Source organism: Vombatus ursinus, unplaced genomic scaffold, assembly GCF_900497805.2.
Source record: "Vombatus ursinus unplaced genomic scaffold, bare-nosed wombat genome assembly UNPS02014807.1, whole genome shotgun sequence".
Classification (NCBI taxonomy): domain Eukaryota; kingdom Metazoa; phylum Chordata; class Mammalia; order Diprotodontia; family Vombatidae; genus Vombatus; species Vombatus ursinus.
In genome coordinates, this window is record NW_020954585.1 from 9,224,664 (window position 1) to 9,248,498 (window position 23,835).

Consider the following 23,835-nt stretch of genomic DNA (forward strand, 5'->3'; position numbering starts at 1 on the left):
TAGGATTATGCCTTTCTGTCTCCCAGGAGTACAACTTACTGATACATAGCTCCATCTAAATAATAACACCCAGATGTTATTTCAGCTCTTCAACAGTCTTGTGAAAAATGACTCTGAGTGACCGAGCTCAGGCAGAATCCATAACACCCAGGTAATTAGACGTTATAACTGCTGGGCTACATATTGGGGTTTAAGTGCCTCTCTTCTGTGTGGCTTTCCCACACCGGGATGTGTGTTGCATGAGGAGGGTAGAGTATGTGGGGGGATTTTAAGTGCAGGATGTGTTTGTGTACTAGAAAAAGGATCTTTAGTGAAGATAGAGCCTCCTGGACCCTGCTGCTGGATTCTATGTCTCCTGAGCTTCTAGGATCGAAGGATGATGGGCTCATTAGATTCAGAGATGGAAGGGATCTCAGTGGACATCTGCATCAACCCTCTCACTTTACAATGGAGAAAAGTGAGTCCCAGGGAAGTTTAATGAATTGCCTGAGGTCACAAAGGTATTAAGTTTCAAAGGTTGGATTTAAACCCAGGTCCTCTGATTCTAGAAATGGTCAAGAAGCATTTATTAAGCCTTTATTTTGTTCCAAGCATGATGCTAAGTGCTATTCAAAGGCAAAACAGTCCCTGCCCTCAAGGAGGTCACATTCTAATGGAGGAGATAATATGTAAAAAAAATTATACACAAAAGATACTTTTGTGTAAAAGGTGCTTTGTAAAGCACCACATATAATCATAGTATGATGAAGCTGGACAAGACCTTAGAGGTCATATAATTGAATACTCTCATTTTTCAGATGAAGTAATTGAGGCCCAGGGAAGTTAAGTCACACGGTCAAAACTGTTCAACAAGTTATTGAGAGAGTCAGGCCTGGAACCCATGTTTTCTGACTTTTAATTCAGGGGCAGCTAGGAGGCAAAGTGGACAGATAACTTGCTAGAGTTGGAGTTGGGAAAGCCTGAATTAGAATCCTGCTCTAGTATGTTTTAGCTGTGATACCTTAGACAATTCATTTGGCCATGGCCAAAGGAGAGACAAGCAAATTCTTGCTACTGGCCAAGGGAGTTGACCTACAATTCTGAGCTTTGCCCTCTCCCCTCCCTCACTGTTGGTAAAACAGTTTGTGGTTAGGAGAACCTGTAAAACAAACAGGAAGGAGGAAGCAGAGAAACACTGCAAGCAAAAAATATAAGTGAGGATTGATGAAGAGCAGACCAATTATGTCTGGAGTAACAATAATGAGTCAGGGTTTGGACAGGGCCATTTCAAGATCCAAGAGCTCTGGGATGAAACCTGAATTGTTGATTGGAGTGGAGAAGGTGAGGAAAGATAGTGACACACACTTCCTTTCTGCTTCTCTCTCCAGAGGGCAAGTCCAATGAATTGTGAGTTATTTACTGACTTTAAATTCCTTTCTTCCCTTTAGGCTTGGGAAGCAGTTAACTTTTGTTCTAAACTCTGTTTCTTAAGCCAATAAATGTGATAAAACTGTTAATCAACATAAACCCCAACTGTTTTTGGTAATTTTAACTAAGGCTAACATAGAGAGTCTTTGTTTTTGCAATGAAGAGGTTTGCCTGAGTTGGGCTGGAGGCTTGGAGTTAAACTTTGTAATGGGTGGGGTTGGGGCTATACTCTGCATGTTTGGCAAAGAACTTGAAACCAGGAACTCCAAGTTAGATTTGAATTGATAAGAAGCCATAAGAGGGTGTACAGCAGGGTAACCACATTGACCAAAAGCCATGCCTCCATGAAAGAAACTGAAATGAGTTCTTAGGGAAGCTCCACCCACACCAAGGAATGTGGTAATGAGTCAGGGCCCTGGGCTCTGGAGATGATTGACAGCACATCCTGCCCCAATAGTGTGTAAGTTCTTTCAGGCAGTAACTTTCACTTTTTTCTCTGTATTCTCAGTGACTGGCATATTTCCTGGTACTTAGTAGGTACTTAAAATGTTTGGTAACCCTAGTCCCAAAATGCACTGGTATGGGTCTCTCTCCTCATTGGTAGGGAGCAATCCCTGCCTCCTCCAGGGGCCTTGAGAGGCCAAGGAACTGGCGAAGATTTGCTCTTAGTGTTCTGGAGTCACTTGAATCTATTTGGGCTTCTGTAGTTACTTCCATGGAGACAACCTCACTTAATGGAAAAAAACTCAGGGAAGAAACTAACATGCTAGGAACTGGCCATCTCCATCAGGTCCCTATCCCCAGCTTGCTACATCAGAGACTTTGAGGAACTTCACCTTGGGTGAGAACTAGCACTCTTTCTTGGTTGAGTTTAATTACCTCACTCTCATTGGGAGGACTCTTTCACTCTGTGATGTCACATATGTACATATGTGTGTGTATTCCTGTGTATATTTTCTCTGATATCTATTTGGAAATCAACTTGGATCAATGGGTTTATTTGCTATGCTTTGTTTGTTACCACTTGGAACTGGTATTGGGTGGGAAGAGAGTCTAATTAATGAAACAGTGATTAGAAGTTAATCTGAACCTCAAAACCTCATCCCCAGATTCATAATGTTTAAGGGTGCAGATAGATATGCTTCTAGCCTAGTACCTTTTCTCTACAAGGAGAGCAGAGTGGCCAACTCTTCAGGCACTGGGAGAGTGAACCTTTTCTCTCTTGCTAACTCTACATTACCTCTCATGCAAGCCTAGGTCATTGATTTCTACCAATGCGTAGAGTCCCATACCAATGGTTTTGGGACTAGGGTTACAATTTCTTGAATGAATGATTTAATGAAGCTATAAAATGGGGCATGAGCAACCATCTTTATAGTATTTATCTTCCCTGGGTTATGAGAAAAGTGCTTTGTAAACCTTGAAGCACCTCCAAAATGGGGATTATTATACTTGTGATAGGGGACTGGCCAATGAAAGCACAAGTGCTTTGTGCACTTAGGTGAATGAAGCTTGTCCTTGTAAGTGAAGCTTCACTTTCAGAAAACCAGGCTCATTTTTATAGTGCAAAGTTTTCCTGGGGCCTGAATCATAAAAACAGATTGTCATGGCATATATATGCCATAAGGAAGGTCTAAGAAAAAGAAAGTTTTTCATGATACGAAACAATTATGGGTTTTTAATGGGGGCACAGATTCATGCTAACTTCATATGCTTGTCAACTCTGTCTGGACGTGTTTGGAATCAATGTCAGAAATCAGATGAATGAGACAACAAAGGAGATGAAAAAGGGAGTGCAGGAATTTAGGTGGCAGCCATAGGAGAAGAGTTCTAAAAAACAAATGTGGGAGAAGCCAGGTCTATCTAATAGCTGACCTGATGCAACAGCAACAAATGAAAAAAAAAATGATTGATTTCATTAGCAAAGTGAGACTCTGGAACTCTTTTAGAGTGAGACCAACTATATCTTCCCTCTCAAGGTTCTAGGGTAGCCCTGAAGGAGTAGAGGTGATTATTCTCTAATGTTATTGGTCAAGTCCCATTTTGGCACGTTCCCCCTACTGTTAACCACCATTGTTTATTGTCCAGTTTCATTTAATCAATTAACATATATAAGTTTTACAAAAGAATATTTACTGGGACATAGCAAGATAAAAAGTTATAAGTATTTCTTCCCCAAAACTGAGGGCACACTCTCACATGTAACAACTTGGCCCTTATGGAGAGTGGACTCAGACTTAACACAGTCTCTGCATAGCAGTCAACTCACCAAGCTCACTCAAAGTGGGGCATGACCTATAGATGAATAACCCTGCTACTTCTGGTCTGAATCAAGTAGTTTATTTGGGACATTGCACTGTCTGGCTTCTGCAAAATCCCAACACAAACTTCAACACCCACACTTGTGGTGGGCTCATTCTCCTGTTCTTCCAAAGCACACAAGGTTGTGCCTATATCGAATCTTCTTCACCTAAAATCTGGGAGGAATAGACATAACAGTGGCAGCCCACCAGGCAGGACAACTACACCAAGAGACTCATTTTGGCTGGTAAGTGCCTTTGGAATCTACCCCAGTTCTGGGATACACAACCAACCAATGACTTCTCTTTGCCATGCAATTAGTGGACAAGAAACAGTGGCCAAATCTATGTGCATACTCCAAAATTCGGTTCACCAGCCCTCCCTCCCTCCCACCCCTTACATTACAAAAGGAATCTTTCCTTTTAAAAAAGAGTTCATAGCCCTATCTTTTGGCAACACTTGGAGCATTTGACTCTGTATTTAATAGAAATTATAATAACTGACATTTAACTAGTGTTTTCAAACTAGGTGAATTGTGTATGCCGTCTCATTTGAGCCTCACAATAACCCTGGCATGTATTAAAATCCCCATTTTGTACATGAGGAAACTGAAGCTCAGAAAGATTAAATAAATGACTTGCCCATAGCCTTATGGCTTAGGGAGGTATAATTGACCTGCTCATGGTTACATAGCTAGCAAGTGTCAAGGTATGGGGGTGCAGTTTGAATCCAGGATTTCCTCTTTCCAAACCCAGCTCATCATCCACCACATCAGAGGGAAAAGGTAAGAAGGAACTTGAGGTAAGTGTCTTTTTTGAGGTAAAGTGACTTTAGTTGTGAAATCACTATTAATTGAAATTCAATCAGAATTAGAAAAGAAAACAAAACCATCTCAATGTGTGGGACAGTGACCCTAACACAATGAAACTCAGAGACTTCTCAAGGTGGAAGCAAAAGTTACTCTTTATTACAATCTCTCGAGAAGGGGCCTCCAGTACACTACCAGCAGGAGAGAGGCAAGGCACAAAAAGCAAAATGAGGTTATATACCCTAACGTAAACAAACCCCTATCCCCTGCAATCCCTTCTTCTCCTTGGTGGGAGGGGGGCTTACAATCTAGGCTCGAAAATTCTTCCGTGGAGACAAAGAACAAGGAAACAGGGTATAGCCAATCCAAACATATATGTCCTTATTTAGCAAACCTAATGCTGATGTGGCAGTGGTGTGGCAATCAAGGGGGTGAATGGCCAGAAAGCCTGGACAAACAAGATACTTTCAGGGGGACGTTGCCTGATGTACTCCCTTATCTTGTTTACATATTTGTGTAAACCAACAAACCAAGAAATCAATTAATCAATAACCTAATCTCCCCCTGTCCTGTTTTCCTATCAATTCTGTGGGAGCCACACTGTTAGCATTCCTCACATCAGCAAGGGGAATGACTTCTGAGAGGCTAGGTAACTTTCTCCCCTGTTAACCACTTGGTTGTGTACAATAGGTACACCTTAGATAACTATTACCCTTCACCATTTTTTGGGCAGTTAGATGGTATAGTAGATAAAGCACTGCACTTAGAGTCAGGGAGTTGTTTAAGTCATTTCAGCCATGTTCAGCTCCTCATGACTCCATTTGGGGTTTTCCTGGCAAAGATACTGGAGTGGTTTGCCATTTCCTTCCTTAGCTCATTTTACAAACGAAGAACTGAGGCAAATAGGGTTAAGTGACTTATCCAGGGTCACACAACTAGCAAGTGACTGAGATTGATTTGAAGATCAATATTCCTGATTCCAAGCCCAGTGGATGACCTGAGTTCATATCCAACCTGAGACATTTATTAGCTGTATGACCTTGGACACATCCCTTAACCTCTATCTGCCTCAGGTTCCTCATCTTTAAAATGGAGATAATAATAGCGCCTACCTCCCAGGGACAATGTGAGAACCAAATGAGATAATATTTGTAAGGCACTTTGTAAACCTTAAAGTTTGATATAAATAAATGCTAGCTATTATGACATGTTATGTCACAGCAGTAGAATACTAAGTGCAGAGGCTGTTTAGAGTTTATTTGCCTAGCATCTAGCAAAATGCCTTACATATAGTCAATGCTTAATAAATGTTTGTGTATTATGTGATAAAATGGAAAGAACACTTCTAGTACTCAAAAGACCTGGGTTCAGGTACTAATTCTTCCATTTATTATCTGTGTGACTTTGGACAAGTTACTTCACCACTCAGGAATTCAGTTGGACCAGGTGACCACAAAGACTTCACTTTCAACTCTAAATCTTGTGATCTGTGAGTTGAATTGATGCTAGAAAACAGCCCTAGAGATCTTCTGGGCCTACCATCTCAATTTTACAGAAGAGGAGACTAAGACACAAGCAGTAGCATTTTTTTAGGCATCACCTCTCCTGCAGGCACCGCCAGCTAAATCACAAGGAGGTCTTAAAAACTTTGGGTAATTGGCCCCATTGCATGACAATATGACAATAATCTACCCTATTGAAATTGAAAGAGCTCTTTACATGCTGTCTGCCGTGGTCCTTATGGTGTCTGGATACGTGAGTTCACATTGTGGTGATGGATGGAGCTGTAAATAGCCCAAAACATTTGTCTTTTCATTTTTCACTCCAGATAAAAGTAAACTCCAGCATATGCCTCAATACAGCAGTCAATAAAAATAGACACTGCTGGCAAAGGAAGAAGCTATAAATCCAGGGGTCTCTAGCATTTCCAGTGTTATCTCTAATTTGCTGTCTCTATGTGAATTTCTTTTGTTCACCTACTGAATATTTGGCCTAGAGGTCTTGACCAGGGTGCTGGTAACATGGCTATTTCTCTAAAAACAACTTTACAGTGGGCAGGATGCCCAGGAACATTTCTGGCTTAGGAAATGTCAGTCCCTGGCAAGGGGCTTTTGGACAGATCTCACAAAGAAGCTGGGCATATGCCCAGAAGGCCAGCACACCAAGCAGGTTCCAGGAGCTCATGTCCCAGAGGCTGCCACCTCCCTGACCTTAGCAAAGTGCAGAATATGCGGATTGCCCATTGCTTATCCTATTGGCTACAAATAAAGGAGTCACGCAAAGAGCAGAGACAGTAAGCTCCCGGGTCCTTTAAAAAACAAAACAAAACGAAACAAAAATATCTTGTAGTTAAAAAACAAAAACAAAAAACCTTACTGCACTTTTGCATATCCAGTGTCAGTACCTGACCCAAAGAATAAATATTTTTATAGCATTTTTAAGTTGGTAAAGTGCTTTACATATGTTATTCCATTTGATCCTCAAGACAGCCCTGTAAGACCGATGCTATTATTATCCCCAGATGAGGAAACTGAGTTTGAGGGGAGTGGAGGATTAGCTAGGATTCAAACTCAGGTCTTTGTGACTCAGAATCTATCCACTATGCAACCTAGATGCCTCTCGTAGGGTAGAAGTTTTTTATACCATGGCACCAGAGAGAGGCAATACAGGCTAGTGGGAAGAATGTGGAGCTGAGTCAAGAGAGACCAAGGTTCAGAACCAACCTCTGCTCCTTACTGTGTAACTCTGAGTCTGCAATTTAACCCTTCTGACCCTCAGTTTCCTCATTTGTAAAATAGGTATAATAATATCTGTAACACCCTCCTTATGGGATTGGTGTGAGGATAAAATGGAATAATGTACAGGGTGTTCCAAAAGTCTTAGTGCTGTTTTAAGCTTCTAAAACCTAAAATTTTAAGAATGCTAAAGTACTAAAGATTAAGTAGCTTTAAACTGCGCTAAGATTTTTGGGAGACCTTACACGTTAAGTTCTTTGCAAACATCAAAATGCCAAGTAAACATTAGTAATCTGAATTCAAGAGATATATGGGGGGGGGGGGAACAAAGCTAGAATGGAGGAGCTAAGTGGTGCACTTGATAGAGTACATGGCCTGGACTCAGGACCTGGACTCAGGAAGGCTCATCTTCCTGAGTCCAAATCTGGCCTCAGACATTTATTAGCTGTGTGACCCTGGGCAAGTCACTTAACTCTGTTTGCCTCAGTTTCCTCATCTATAAAATGACCTGGAGAAGTAAATGGCAAACCACTCCAATATCTTTTCCAAGAAAACCCCAAATGGGGTCATGAAGAGCCGGACACGACTAAAACAACTGAGCATCAAAAAAGACCTAAAAACCCTTAGAGTGAATGCTTCAAAACTATTGAAGATTTGTCCAAATCGAAGAGAGGTAGCTTTTTCAGGGGAAATGAGCTCTTAAAGCCCCTTAAAATATATCCCACAGACAGTTACAGACAGCTACAGACAGCCATATCTTCGTCCTCCTCTAGAATGGTCCTAGTTTAGTGGAATGAAATCAGCACCGGGGAAGGGGATGCAGGCGAGGTAAGGGCCTGCTTTTATTGAAGATCTTTGTTTATCCACAGGCCCATTTCTTTTGAGTCAGAGGGGCCACCATAGTGGGCAGAGTGGCATTAGTTTCATCTTCCCCGGTCTTTCCAATGACTGAGCAGCTGTTGACGCAGTCTCATTGTTCTCCTTCTGTTTAAACCCCAGTGCAGACGCCATAGGGAACATGAACCCCTAGGAAGGAGTAAGGATTTTCTGGTCAGGCAGCTCATTTGGGAACTTCCACATTCATCCATTAAAGCCTAGGGCACCAGCTGGTCCCAGAAAGAAGTGAGTAGGATTGAGTAGATAGCAACACCCACAAAGTACAACGAAGGGAACATTTCATCTCCTCCCCATTACTGTGTTGAGGCCACAGGACTCCTGGTGCAAGGAAAAGAAAACCAGATTTGGAATCAGAGGATTTGAATTCTTACCCCAGCTCTGTTACTTGCTACTTCTCTCACCTGGAGGACTTCAGTCTGGCTGGGTGAGTGAGAAGCTAGACCTCAGTTTCCTCGTATATAAAAAGAGGAGATTGGGCTAAATTTTCATAGACTCATAGATTTAGAGCTAGAAAGGAGACTTTAGCAGTCATCTAAGCTAAACCTTTCATCTTACAGATAAGAAAATGAGGCCTAGAAAAATTAATGACTTGTCAGGTAGTAAATAGCAGTCAGGATTTGAACTTAGATTCTCTGACTCCAATTCTAGCCGTATGGATACTGCTTCATATGTCTCTGGCTCTAATCTTCTGATCCAAAAACTAATGATGCATTGACTAAGGAAAGAAAGACCCAGATTCCAGTCCAATTCTGTTAGCTATGTGGCTTTAAGAAGGTAATAACTTCGCTGAGACTCATTTTCTTCAGGTTTAAAATGGGAATACTAACCTCTACTCTGTACCCTTCTAGGACTCTGTCACAGCTCCCTAGTTAAATGACCTGTCCAAAGTCACACAGGAAGTATCTGAACCAGGATTCAAACCTAGCCCAATGATTCCAAGTCCAACACACTTTCTACTGTTCTATACCATCAAGGATCCCAGGATCACTTGGATATACTCTATCTTTTAGCATCCCACCTTCTCTTTTCCCTTCCAGACTCCAGCTACGTGTGAGATCCATAAGTACTTAAAATTAAAGGAGAAGCACTGGCCCTGGAGTCAGGAGGATCTGAGTTCAAATCCAGTCTCAGACACTTGACATTTACTAGCTGAGGGACCCTGGGCAAGTCACTTAACCCCAATTGCCTCACAAAATAAATAAATAAATAAATAGGTTAATTAAAGGAGAAAGTAAATGTTTAAAGCCTATGCAGAATGTAACAAAAGAAACACCAGATTTGGAATCAGAAGTTAAAAACCTTGGGCAAATCATTTTATCTCTCTGGGCCTCAGTTTCCTCATCTACTAGGTAATGTCTAAGGTCACTACCAGCTCCAAATCCTGTAATTCTAGAATAAATTCAGAACCAAATAGTTAACTGAACAGTAGAATTGGCCTATGCTAAACTTCCTAATCTATCCTCTTTGAGATTCAAGCATTTAATGCCATCTTGGGATGGGATCAATATATCAATCAAACATTTATTAAGCACCTAACATGCCTGGCACTGTTAGCTACATGGAATACAAGGACAAGCTTGAGGAAGTACCTGCCCCAAAGGAGCTTGCATTATGCTAGGAGCAAACGTGTTCACAGGTAAATTAATACAGGGTATAGACAAAATAAATACATAGTAATCTAGTAAGGGCACTAACATCAGTGAGGCTTGAAGAAAATCAGGAGATGCCTGTTGAAGGAGGTGACACTTGAATAATAATAGTAATAGCTATTGGAAAAGAGTTAAGGGTTCCCAGAAGTGAGTTAGAATATTCCAGCCCTGGGGTACAATTTCCATCAGTTTTCCCAACTATCCCTTCATACTGGTCCTCATCCTCATCTCTGAATTCTGTGTTCAGAGAATGTTATCTTTCCCTCCAGGCCTCCTGTCAGACTCCAGGGTTCTTCCCAAGATCCTTTGCATAAGATCTTTGGATCTACTTCCTCTTCGCTGGAAGAATTAATGTGTACTATTCCATGTTCGCCCAAACCTGTTTTGCTCTATTCTAGACTCAGTAAGGGGCCTGCTACCCAGGTCTGCCAGAGTAAAATCTATGCTTGCTTATTAGCAACAGTCCGTCAGTAATGCAAGAGGATACACCTTAAAAATGCACGAATTTCTGTACAAATATAAAGTAATAATAACAATAATAATAGCTAACATTTATATAGTACTTTAAAGTTTGTAAGGCATTTAAAAAATTATCTCATTTTAACTTTACAATAACCCTGGGCAGTAGGTACGTTTATTATCTCCATTTTACAAGTGAGGAAATTTAGGCAGATAGACATTGAGTGACTTGCCCAAGGTCACACAGCTAGTAGGTTCCGAGGCTGGATTTGAACTCAGGCCTTCTTAACTCCAAGGCCAGGGTTCTATTCACGAAACCGCCTATATGGTCCATCACCATTAATATGTGACTTTGCTGGGGAAGGGGTAAGAATGCCACCTCCTTATCAGCCAATCTTTCTGTAGCTTTGGGATCAGTCATGGAGACCTCCTTACAGTCTAAGAGGATTCTGACTACTCTGTTACTAGTTACCTCCCACAGCTCTAGGAAGCCCTTCTCCTCAGAAAGGCATTTCACAGTCCCCATAGGCAGTGTCTCCCTCCCTCAAACCTATGTCATATAACTTGATGAAAAGTCTTCCTCCCCAGACTACCATATCTTATTTTGAGTTTTTCTCTCTGACTCCTCTTGCAAGGTGGGGAATTTTTCCAAAATCAGAGGAAAAGGGTAGGCACAGTTAAAACGTGCTAACCTCAGAGTATCCCTGTGCAGCTTTCCTTTTACTGCATTTACTAGCCTATGTGTTCCTTAGCACTGATTTGTGGTGGGAAACTTGATAGAATTTGATGGAATAGAATTTCCTCCACTATAGTCCTGCCCTGATTTCTCATAGTGGTATGAAGGTGACCCTGGATTCTTTCATTTTTAGTTTTTTTTCTACCTTCTTAATATTTTATTTTTTTCTAATTACAAGTGAAACTAAGTTTCAACATTCAATTTGAAAAATTTTATGTTCCAAATTCCTTCTCCCCCCCCACTCTGTCTCAACACAATAAGGAATTTGATATAGGTTACATATGTACAATCATGCAAAATATATTTCCATATTAGTCATGCTGTGAAAGAAAACACAGACCAAACACACACAAATAAAGGAAGAAATAGCATGCTTCAATCTGCATTCAGACTCCTCAGTTCTTTATTTGGAGGTGGATAGCATTTTTCACCATAAGTCCTTCGGAATTGTCTTGGATCTTTGTATTGCTGAGAATAGCTAAGTCATTCACAGTTGATCATTGTATGATATTGCTGTTACTGTGTACAATGTTCTCCTGATTCTGCTCACTTCAATTTGCATCAGTTCATGTTAGACTTTTCAGATTTTTCTGAAAGCATTCTCCTCATCATTTCTTATAGCATAATAGTATTCCATCACAATCTTATACCACATCTGTTGTTTTGTCATAAATTCTTCCCTTATCCATAGATCTGACAACTATTCCATGCTCCCTTATGGTATCACTCATTATTTTGATCTTATCTTGGTATATAGAGTGAGATGTTGGTTTATATCTACTTTGTGCCAAACTGCTTTCTGGTTTTCCCAGCAGTTTTTGTCTTGTCCCAAAAGCTGAGATCTTTACATTTATCAAACACTAGATTACTATGGCCATTTACCACTATGTATTGTGTACCTAATCTATTCCACTGATCCATTCCTCTATCTCTTAGCCAGTATTAGATTGTTTTGATGATTACCACTTTACAATACAGTTTGAGATATGGTATGGCTAAGTTACCTTCCTTCACATTTTTTTCCATCAATTCTCAATATTCTTGACCTTTTGTTCTTCCAGATGAATTTTGTTATTTTTTATAGTTCTATAAAAATTTTTTGGTACTTTGATTGGTATGGCATTGAATAAGTAAGTTAATTTAGGTGAAATTGTCATTTTTATTGTATTGGCTTGGCCTACTCATGAACAATTAATATTTTTCCAGTTGTTCTGATATTATTTTATTAGTGTGAAAAGTGTTTTGTAATTGTGTTCATATAATTCCTAGGTTTGTCTAGGTAGACTCCTAAGTATTTTAAATTGTCTACTTTTGGTGTTTATCTTCACCTAACTCTCACATGAAGATTTTCCCTGTGGAATGGGTGGATGAGAATAATTTGTTCAAATGGACATGAAGGCAGCTGAAACAAGCGCTATGGAGCACTTAGAGTTTAGTCAGACATTGTAGACACCAAGATCATCCACCACATCCTGGGCCATTGTCAGTCATCTTGACTTTTGTCTTCCTACTGGACTTCAATGACTCAGGAGGAGAGAGTGAGAGTGATGACTTTGTGCAACTCTGCCTCACAAATTCAATTCATTTGCAAGTCAAGACATCGCACATGGTGTCATTGGTCTTGCAAATGAGGGATGAACAACAATATATTGTCTAAGGCTATTTTAAATGAAATTTATCTTTTTATCTCTTGCTGCTTGACTTTTTTGGTAATATATAGAAATGCTCCTGCAACTTTGTTAAAGTTGTTAATTATTTCAACTAGTTTTTAGTAGATTCTCTAGAATTCTGCAAATGTGCCATCATATCATCTGCAAAGAGTGATAGTTTTGTTTCCTCCTTGCCTATTCTAATTCCTTCAATTTCTTTTTCTTCTCTTATTGCTATAGCTATCATTTGTAGTACAATATTGAATAATAGCAGTGATAATGGATATCCTTGATTTGCCCTGAGCTTATCCCCATTACAGATAATGCTTGCTGGTGGTTTTAGATAAATACTACTTATTATCTTACAGAAAACTCCATTTATTCCTATGCTTTCTAGTGTTTTTAATAGGAATTAGTGTTGTATTGTGTTAAAAAAAAAGCTTTTGCTACATCCATTGATGTAATTATGATTTCTGTTGTTTTTTGTTATTGTCATAGTCAATTATGCTAATAGTTTTCTTAATGTTGCACCAACCCTGGTGCAATTCCTGGCATAAATCCCACCTGGTCATAGTGTATAATCTTTGTGATATATTATTAGAATCTCTTTGTTAGTATTTCCTTGCATCAATATTCATTAGGGAAATTGGTTTTCTTTCTCTATTTTTGCTCTTCATGGTTTAGGTATCAATACCATATTTGTGTCACAAAAGGAATTTGCAAGGACTCCTTTGCCTATTTTACCAAATAGTTTATATAGTGTTGGAACTAATTGTCTTTAAAAGTTGAATAGAATTCACTTGTGAATCCATCTGGTACCGGGCATTTTTTCTTGGGGATGTCATCGACAATTTGTTCAATTTCTTTTTCTAAGATTGGGTTATTTAAGTATTCTATTTCCTCTTCTGTTAATCTGGGCAATTTATATTTTTATATATTTTAATCTATTTCACTTAGATTGACAGATTTATTATCATGTAATTGGGAAAAGATTTTTTTATTTTTTTGAACCTGAAAGTTCTTTTTTTTATTCACTGCTATTAGTCCATTAAAATGACATTGATAAACATGGTAAAGGGACAAATTAAACTTCTATTCCTCTTTTCTCCTCAAGTTATAGCTGTTTTAAAGTTATCCTTCTGAATAAGGGAGACAAATACACATATACGTGTGAGTGTGTGTGTGTGTGTGTGTGTGTATTATGAGGTTAACAAAAGTATCACCCTAGAGGTTTGAAGACTATGCCAGTAGCATACAATCTCTAGTAGCTCCTCCAAACTGTAAAAGTTTTGACTGTCGGCCCAAGGATGGACTATATAGGGCCAGCCTAACTAAATTGGAAGAGGCTCATAAGAAACAGCAATACTCCTTCCTTACCTCCATCTCATAGATTCCCTCTCTTCCCTTAAGATGCTACTTAAGCATCATCTTCTGCAATAAAGTCTTTTCTGGATCCCTCCAATTACTATTGTTCTCCTTCCCAAGCAACTATGTATTTAACTATACTGTGTATAAACATATATATGTGGGCCTTCATGTTTTGTCATACATTTTCTAATTTTTTTCATTAACAAGCACTTATTTTTGGCAACTAGGTTGTACATAGTACTAGATCTGGAGTCATTAATATCTGAGTTCAAATGCGGCCTCAGACATTTTCCAGCTATGTAACCCAGGGCAAGTCACTTAACCAGTGTCTGCCTCAATGTCCTCAATTATAGAAAAGGAGATAATAAATAATAATACCTGTCTCCCAGAGTTGTTGTGAGCATCAAATGTAATCATTTGTTGGCATTTAATAAATGTTTGTTTTCTTCCCTCCCTCCCTCTATCTCTTGCTTCCTTCCTTCCTGCCTGCCTTCCTTCCTTCCACCTCATCTTCAGACCTCTTTCCTTATTGAAACAAAAAGAAAAAAAAAACCTTGGAACAGATAAGTGCAGTCAAGCTGTACAAATTCCCACGTTAGCCATTTCCAAAGATGTATGCCTTGTTTTATATCTTGAGTCAATGATCTCTCTGCCATTATTTCTTGTTTCCCCTATAAGAATATGAGTTTTTTCCATGTAGCAATTGTTTCATTCTTTGAATTTCTATTCCTAGCCTCTTCCACATAGTAGATGCTTAATGAGTACTTGTTGGTTGAATTATTGATTGACTCCTAATCCAACACTCTTTCCATTGCTCTCTGTTGAACAATGTAAAGGGAAGCAAGGACATTCTGTTTTTAATTAAGTTCCCCATTAGTACTCATATTTTAATTGATTGCATGTAGGAAGAGTCTCCCAAGTATGAAGAAGGTTGATCGTGTGGATGTCACTGACAAATCTTTACTCACTAGACCCAATTTACCTCAAATTACTTGAAATCCACAATGTGTAAATATCCTTATAGGTAGGACCCCTTTTTCCATATCCATTCCTCCTATCTGATCCACAGCACTGCCATGGTTCACAGGAAGTCACAAAGAGAGCCTACAGTGTCTAGAGAGTCTGACAATGATCATCTTTAAATAGAAGGTAGATGGCCATTTGTCAAATATGTCATATCATGGATCTATGCTTCAGGTGGAGTATACACTAGATGGCCTCTGAGCCAGCTCTGTAATTCTATGATCTCCAAGGTCAATTGATCAATCAATGGCATTTCTTAAGTGTTTACTTCATAGCAGTAAGTGTTCCAAGGGCTAGAGATACAAAGAAAAGCAAAAAAAATACTGTCCCTGCTCTCAAGGAGGTCATATTCTAAAGGAGGAGAGAGCAACATACAAATAAATATGTTCTTATAAGTTAGACACAATATCAATGGAAGATAATTGCAGAGTCACTAGTTAGTAAGGGGAAAGGGAGTAAGGGGAAGGAAAGAACTCCTGCAAAAGGTGCAATTTGGTCTGATTTGTGAAAGAAGCCAAGGAAACCAGAAGGAAGAGATAAGGAGGGAGAGCTCTCCACACGTAAGAGATAGCCAGTGAAAAGTCACAGAGTTGCAAAATGGAATGTTGTGTGTGTGGAACAAGAGGGCCAATATTGTTGTAGGTTAGAGAACATGGAGGGAGTAAAATGTAAGAAGACTGGAAAGGAAGGAAGGAGCCAAGTTGTAAATAGTTTTGAATGACAAATACAAAATTTTGTATTTTATCCTGGAGGTAATAGGGAGCCAATCAAGTTTATTGGGTCAGGAAATGACATAGTCAGACCTACACTTTAGGAAGATCATTTTAGCAACTGAGTGGAAGATGGATTGGAGTATGGAGAGCCTAGGGGCAAAGGGACAGAGAGATCAATTAGAAGGCTATTGCAATGGTCTTGCCATGAGGTGGTGAGAGCCTGTACCAGGTTGGTAGCTATGTAAGTGGATAGAAGGGGAGATAAGGAGAGATGTTCTCAATGTAGAAATAACAAGATTGACAATAGATTGGATACATGAGGTAAGTTCAAGCGAGGACTCAAGAAAGACACTGAATTTGAGAATCTACAGGACCAGAATGGAAGTGTTACCTTTTATAGAATAGTAGAGTGTTTGGGGTGGGGGATCGTCTAACTATAAAATCATGTGGCTGCTTTTTAAAAAGACTCATTCATCCTACTAAATTCTGTCCCTTTAAAGTAGTCATTTTGATAGGTTACATTTATTCTAATGTAAAATATATAGTCATACCATTATTTAGACAAATGTAGACTCCTCACTGGGAGTCATCATCAGAGACAGTTAAGGAGCCCTGCATGCCACTGATCTCTTCATTTTATAATCACACATTTCTCCACCTCTACCCCTTTCCTTTTGTCCATTCTTAGCCACTCACCAATCAATTAATGAATCAACAAAGATTTACTTGGCACTTACAATACACCAGGTACTGTGTGCTAAGTAAGGTTTATATAAAGACAAAAATAAATAAACAAAAATAACCAGAGAGGTTAAGCAATTTAGCCATAGTAACACAGGTGGCAGGTCAAAGAATTGGGATACAAATCTACTTCCTCTGGCTCCAAGTTCAATACTTTCCCCTCCACACAGCACTAAATTGGGACTGGACCATGGGGCTAAAACTAAAACTGAGATTGCAACTTTCTTCCCTAAGGGCAGAAAGGGATAGTTTGGTGGATTGGAGTGGGGAGGGAGGGCAGAGAAGGAATGGGAGTTTTGCATGTAGGCTGTTAATGAACTAATGTTGCCTTGCTTTTCTATGAATTATCAATTTCACCACTGTCATGTAATTGATAGTAAAGCAGCCTGGCATTTTGAGAGAGAAATTTAGAGGAATTGGAGTTCATGAAAATGAATTGGAGGTGATTGAAATCAAACAAGGCTGTGGATCCTTGAGAATAGCTTGGATGTCCTACATCAGTATCAGTAGAGATATCATTCAAATTATGTTAGGTAATGACATCACCAAAAGTGACAAAAAGTACAGAGACAGAAGAAACCTCCTAGGACAGAGCTTTAAGAGACAACTGTGGATAAGGGATAGGACAAGGATGATAATCTAACAAAAGAGACTGAGAAGGCACAGCCATAAGACAATAGGAGAATGAGAGGATGCATTATGAAAACCAAGGGAGGAGGGTGTCCAAGGGTATAGGGTGGTGAACAATTTCAAAAACTAAGGAAAGACCAAGAAGGATGAGGACTGAGAAGAGGCCACTGGATTTAGCAGTTAAGAAATTGTTGGTAACCTCAGAAAGAGGAGTTTCAGTTAATGATGTGGACAAAAGTGGAGGGGGGCGGTGTCAAAAAGTGAATAGAATGTGAAGAAAAGAAGGAAATTAATGTAGACAGATTTTTGTAGGGAGGAGAGATCTAGTTTGAGGCAACAGTAGATTCAAGTGAAAGTTTATTTGTTTTTAAAGATGTGAGTAGGAGGACACTTGGACATATTTGTAGGCATCAGGGAACCTAGTAGAAAAGGAAAGATTGAGGGGGCAGGAGATGACTGAAGGGGAAAACTCCCAGAGATAGGATTGGATGAAATCAATAACCCCAGTATAATAGGTTGGTCTGGGCAAAAAGAAGGCCCACTTCATCCTCAAAGACTGGAGCGAAAGAGGAGAAAATGAGGATGATAAAGATAACCTGAAGTGTAGAACAGGAGAGAAGAGGAAGCTAAAGATGGATAGCCTCTATTTTCTCAGTAACATAGGAAGTGAAGTCTTCTACTGTGAAGTGAGGGAGAAGAGGTGGTATTGGAGGTCTAAAGAAAGAACTGAAGGTATGGAGCAGTAATTCAAGGGAGTGAAGTAGTGAGTAAATCAGGGCAGATTTAGTGGTTTGCTATGCGGCAGAGAGAGCCCAGTTCAAGTTAAATATCAATTGCAGTAGATCCAGTTGGCCTAGTGATATGACTGCCTCCAAGAAAATTCAGTAGAATGTGAGTAGGACCAGAGAAAAAAGATGGTGGGGGTAAACCAGGGCTAGGGTTTGGCAAGGCAATGAGTGATAATGGGACAAGGGGGTAACTGATTCAAAGGACAAGGGTAGAGGGGAATGTACAGTTGGATTTTGAACCCTTTTAAATCTGACTTCCTCAAATCTAAGGCAAATGTCCCGTTTTGCCTAGCTTTATTCTTTCTTTTTACTTCATTCTCCTAGCTTTATTCTGTGTCATACTCCATGGTGATGAAAGTTACTTGCCCTAAAGTTTCCAGTCTTTAGCAACTAAAATAGTTTTACTTGTTATTTCCTTTATCTTTTGAACAATCAAATTATTATTAAGGCAAGTCACAAACTTACCAGTTTCTTTGTTTTTGACACAAAGTTTTAGTAGATATTTGAGTCAAAGCCTTTCCTCCCCTATTCCTAAAATAGTCTGCTTCCATGTCAGGTTTTTTAATGTTTCCTAGTTCCTAAAGCCACCCTTCTATGCAGGAGGTCTGTAATATTCCCCACAACAATATAACTTCTCTATCTCTATTAATTCTTACCCAAATGTTCTCCACCATGATTTCCCATCTTGGAGATATCCAACCATTCCTTTAGCCTTCTCAACCTGGAACATTTCTCTATAAAGATCTCACCCTACTCTCATTGGAGAGTTCCTCCTAGGGCCTCTATTTTGTGGAGGTACTCAAACTTACCTTCATTCCTCTCCTGGCCCTGTTCCTAGCCTCCAAACTTTAAAACCATACCCCTGGAGGGTATGGTTTTAAATCCTCTTCCCTCTTTTCAGCTATTTTTATGTGTTGCTTTCCCCCATTAGAATATAAGCTCCTTGAGGGCAGGGGCTGACTTTCTTTTTGCTTGTATTTGTATCCCTAACACAGCACAGTGGCTGGCATGTAATAAGTACTTAAAAATATTTATTTCCTTCCTTCCTTAGGTTTCTGGATTTCTTCAAATCAATATATCTTAAAATAAAATTCTATTCCATCTCACCCCATTCTTTTGATCTCTTCTACTACTTTTGAATAAGGTAAACCCTTCTGGAATCATATTCCAGTCAAAAGTCCCAACCTATCAATTTTTAATGTTAAATTTTAAATTAACTTTTCCCGATTGATAGGGTCTCTATTCCACCCATACATTGTGCATAAAGGCATCTGAAGCCATGTGGTTTATTCCTACCATTCTCAGATTTGTTTCTCACAAATGACTGGTCCTCTCTTTTGCCTTTCTTCTTCCTATGTACCTACTCTTCTCTACACTGTCAGGTTTATCAGATCTATGAGGACAATATCCTTCCTTTCTCTCTATTTTTTGCTTCAACCTTTCTTGCTTAGATTTGTTAGGCAATTAAAAAATAATAATAATAATAATAATATGCCTTCCTTCTACATTATTTCCTTATTGGAGATGTTTGGTTGGATGTCAAGGACACTGAGTCAGACTGGGCAAAAGTGTGAAAGAAATAAAATTTTGTCTCCTATTTATGGTTTCTAAAGGTATATTTTAATATTCTAAGTGAGTCTTTCCTCCCCAAAGAGGGACCCAAAATCCACTTTCTAATAGGATCCATCTCTTTATTTGAGTGGATTTAATAAGCTACGTAGTGGTAGGGCTAAATGTTGGTGTTCCTAGATAATATTTGCATTTTAGTAGCAACCTTTAATTTCATAACCCAAGAAATGAATGTGGAAATTTCAGGGGCTGTGGTAGGCCATTAAGGGAGATTTGGGGGACCAAGGATTTTTCCCACAAACTGCTCAAATCATCCCATGTGGGTATTGGGAATTTTCCTGCTATCTATTCTCTTTCTCCCCTCCAGTCAGATTCTTTCATTTGCTTCCACCAGAAGAATCTCAGGCTATCCAAGGCTTAAGGATGGTTCCTGTTTATAAGTCACATAAAAATTCTTGGTCTGAGCAAGTGGATTGTTGATGCCTGTTACTCAGATTCTTTGCCTTGGTAATGAACCCCTGTTACCCAGGTTCCTTGACTATCTTCTGAGCCCTGTTGCCCAACATAGATGATACTGTTGGGGACCTGACCAGCTTTGTGGTATCATATCTTGTCCTTTGACTCTACCAATTACTTTGTCATTTCAGGGCTTCTAGAAGGACCACATTGTCTATCAGCAGCCCCTTTGGGTGGGTGGCATAAGAACCAGCAGATGGTTCCCACTTGTTACCAATTATTCCCTCTTCATATCCAGTTACATCTTGTAGAGATTATCAAAGGTATTGTCTGGACTAAGTCTGGACTCCTGAATTGTGACTGTTTGACTACATCACAGAACCCAAAGAAAAGCCACCGTACAAATGTGGGTAAGTTGCCTTCCTTTCCTTGTTATGTTAGTTTCATGTACCCTGCCCAGAAAAGAAGGTTACAGGAGGACAAAAGAAAGAATAAGCACTACCCAACTTACTGGGCATAGAGGAATGTGTCTGTTTTATTTTTATTCCGATTAACATACATTAGAACTGCAGTGATTGATGTCTGAAAAAAGAAGAGAAAGTGAAAAAGGAAATTATGCCAGTGGGTATGGGGACTGAGCCAAGATAATTATAACACTGTAGTTTAATATTTTGTTAATCAGCCCTAGATTCTAAACTCAGGAAGCAGTAGCATGAGTATGGGCAAAAGTTGTTTTGTGAAAAGTAAAAAATAGCTGGCAGCCATTTAGGTGGAATGGCCAAGTTTTGAGGACCATTTTTGAGTGACCAGAGGGGACATTTCAGTCTTGGGGAAAGATGGCATCCCAGTTAGTTTAGACTATGTGGAAATGGCTCAAGTAAAGCACAATCTTGTAGCTTATTTCAATAATGTACTTTCAGTTACTCCAAACACATTGTGACTGCTACTTCCTTATGTGTTTAGAGGAGATAGTATGAACCCAAATTCAAACAGACATAAATGTTGCACATGACTATAAGAAACAATATTTAATATAAGAGAACCAACTGTACTTAAAGAATTTAAAACATTTATATTTAGATTCTCTTGAACCATCATCTTAAAATTAGAAGCAATCTTAGTGGTCATTTAATTCAGCCCATACATGAACAAAATTTTCCTCTACAAAATCCCTAACAAATGTTCATCCAGCCTCTATGTGAACTTTCACTACCTTCTGAGGCAGCTATTCAATTTTTGGATTGCAGTTATAGTTAGGTACTTTTTCCTTTACAGAGAAGTCTTTCTCATAAACTTCTAACTATTAGTCCAAGTTTTGCCCTCTGAGACCAAAGCAAAACAAGACTAATCCATCTTCCACATGACAGCCTTTCAAATACTTGAAGACTTCTCTCATATTCCCTCTGTATTCCTATTTTTCAGGCTAAATAACCTCCATTCCAACTTGTATGGTGTGCTGTCAAGTCTCCTTATTGTGTTGGTTGACACTTTCTAGAAATTCCCCAGCTTGTTAATACTCTTCCTAGAATGTGTCATCCAGTACACAGTATGAACTGATCAAGGCAGGCCTTCTTCATGGTGCCTCTATTAATGCAAAATAAAATCTCACTACCTTTTCTGACTGCATGTCCCACTGTTGACTCGAATTGAATTTACAACCCAATAAGCTGTTCAAATTGTTGTTGTTGTTGTTGTTGTTTTTAACATAAGCTGTGTCTCCCCCTACCTCCCCCATCTTTTACCTATGCAATGGATTTTTAGGACATAATTGTAGGCCTTTAAATTTACCCCTATACACACTGAATTTTATCTTATTATATTTGATTCATATTAGCCTGTTAAAATGTTATGGGGCTCTGATGATTTCATCCAACTTATTAACCATCTGTTCCAGCTTTTTATCATCTACAGAGTTGATTTATATGCCATGTGCTCCTTCATCCAAGCTACTGATAAAAATGTTGACCGGAACAAGGCCAAAGACATATTCCTGGGATAATTCACTATAGACTTTCCTTCAGGTTCAATCCTTAGTAAGTGCCTCCTATAATAAGGTACTGTCCAAGGTGCTGATAACATAAAATGAAAGATGGCTTTGTATCTACCCTCAAGAAAATTCCTATCTATTCAAATTAATATTACATGGACACAAATAAATATAATATACATCAAAGTGTGGATGAGAAAAATCCAGAAAAAAATGTTCTAGGAAAGTTTGAGAAAGTCCAAGATAGACCATCCAAATGTCTTACTGAAATCCAAGTATACTATATTATGGCATTCCCCTTATGAACCTAGGCTAGCCCTTAGTGATCACTACTACTTTCTGTTCATAGGGTTAACCATATGCATTCAGAGAAAGAACTGTTAAAAAGAAGTATGTATAAAATAATTTATATACATATATATGTACATATATATTTATTATATAATGTGTGTGTCTAATGGTAGCTATATTGGGGAGGGGGGAGGGAAAAAGAAAAAAGAAAATTACATGATAACTTTATTATATATTTAAAAGGAATAGCAAATTGTACATAGTAAATTTGCAGTTTCAATTCAATCATCTTTTTTTCTATTCTACTATGTTGCAGAAATGCTTGTTTATTTCTTAAGTTCAGAATAAAATAAAGTTTAAAAAATTTTTAAATTAAAGATTAAAATGGAAAAAAATAGTACATCTTAGAAATTTTCCAGGGATCAAATTCAAGCTAGATGGCCTATGGTTTAAACGACCCTCCTTCTTTTTAAAAACTAGAAATTAGTCACCTTTAGGTCTGTGACACCAGGGGTGTGCTGGCAAATGTTTAACAACCAGTTCTTTAGAAAAAAATAAGTATGCATGACATACTTTCAAGCACAATCTGCATTATTAACATTTATCTTCATTACTTTCTCAAGTCTAGAAAACAACAAAACAATAAATCAATCCCTAACTTGTAGTGTTTTATGATTTCTGAAGTATAAGTACTAAAACTGAAAATTTAACAGTCAGCTCTCATGAACTGATATGAGCTGGCTCTAGCACACCCTTGTGTGGCATTTTCCTAAGTCTTCGCAATTTTTCAGAAATTGTCAAAATAAGCTCTGAATTCAATTTTAAAAGTTCCTCAAGTAATCTGGAATGTAACTCATCTGGCCTGTTGCTCTCTTACTGCTTCCTCACTTTCCTTGTGTTAAAGTTTCTGATTAACCATTTTTGTTCTATGTTTTTCAGCCTGGAAAATAATTTGCCTTGATAGAGAAAATAGAAACAAGAAAGTAGGAATTTCTCTGGGTTCCGTTGTCATGCCATCCATCTCAAGTGTTCAGGATCTTCTTGCAATCCTCTTACCTATGGCATAATTTTTTAAAAGTCATTTTTGTTGCTCTTAGCATTCAGCACAAATCTTAGCTTTTTCAGGAATTTAATATTCCTGACATTATTGTTGCAGGACTATGCCTCACTTTTTGTATTCATAGTCAGTTACCTTTCCTACCACTTATCATTTGTACATGTCTTTTTTGATATTTGAGTTTTTTCAAGTGCAGGAATATGAATATCTTCAGACCATTCCCTTTCATCTTCCTCATTTGAATCATTGGAACCAGCTTGCATTTATATTGTCACAATTTCATTCTTTTTAAAAAATTTTGTAATTTTGATTACATTAAATTAAAAGGTTTTTGGACAAACAAAGCCAATGCAACCAAGATTAGAAGGGAAGTAGAAAGCTGGGAAACAATTTTTACACCCAGTGTTTCTGATAAAGGCCTCATTTCTAAAATACATAGAGAACTGAGTCAAATTTATAAGAATACAAGTCATTCCCCAATTTATAAATGGTCAAAGGATATGAACAGGCAGTTTTCAGAGGAAGAAATTAAAGCTATCTATAGTTACATGGAAAAGTGCTCTAAATCACT

The 23,835-nt window shown here is 38.6% G+C and overlaps 1 long non-coding RNA gene across 2 annotated transcripts; it reads left to right on the top strand.

Moving 5' to 3' along the window:
* The first annotated feature begins 1,234 nt into the window (after positions 1-1,234).
* LOC114051942 lies at positions 1,235-23,592 on the top strand. 2 transcript variants are annotated; one of them, XR_003570201.1, is made up of 4 exons: positions 1,235-1,320; positions 20,121-20,339; positions 21,824-21,962; positions 23,147-23,592. It is a non-coding gene; the product is annotated as an uncharacterized LOC114051942 (long non-coding RNA). The 2 variants fall into 2 exon arrangements; XR_003570200.1 differs by lacking the exon at positions 1,235-1,320 and adding an exon at positions 1,928-2,248.
* The last annotated feature ends 243 nt before the right edge of the window (positions 23,593-23,835 follow it).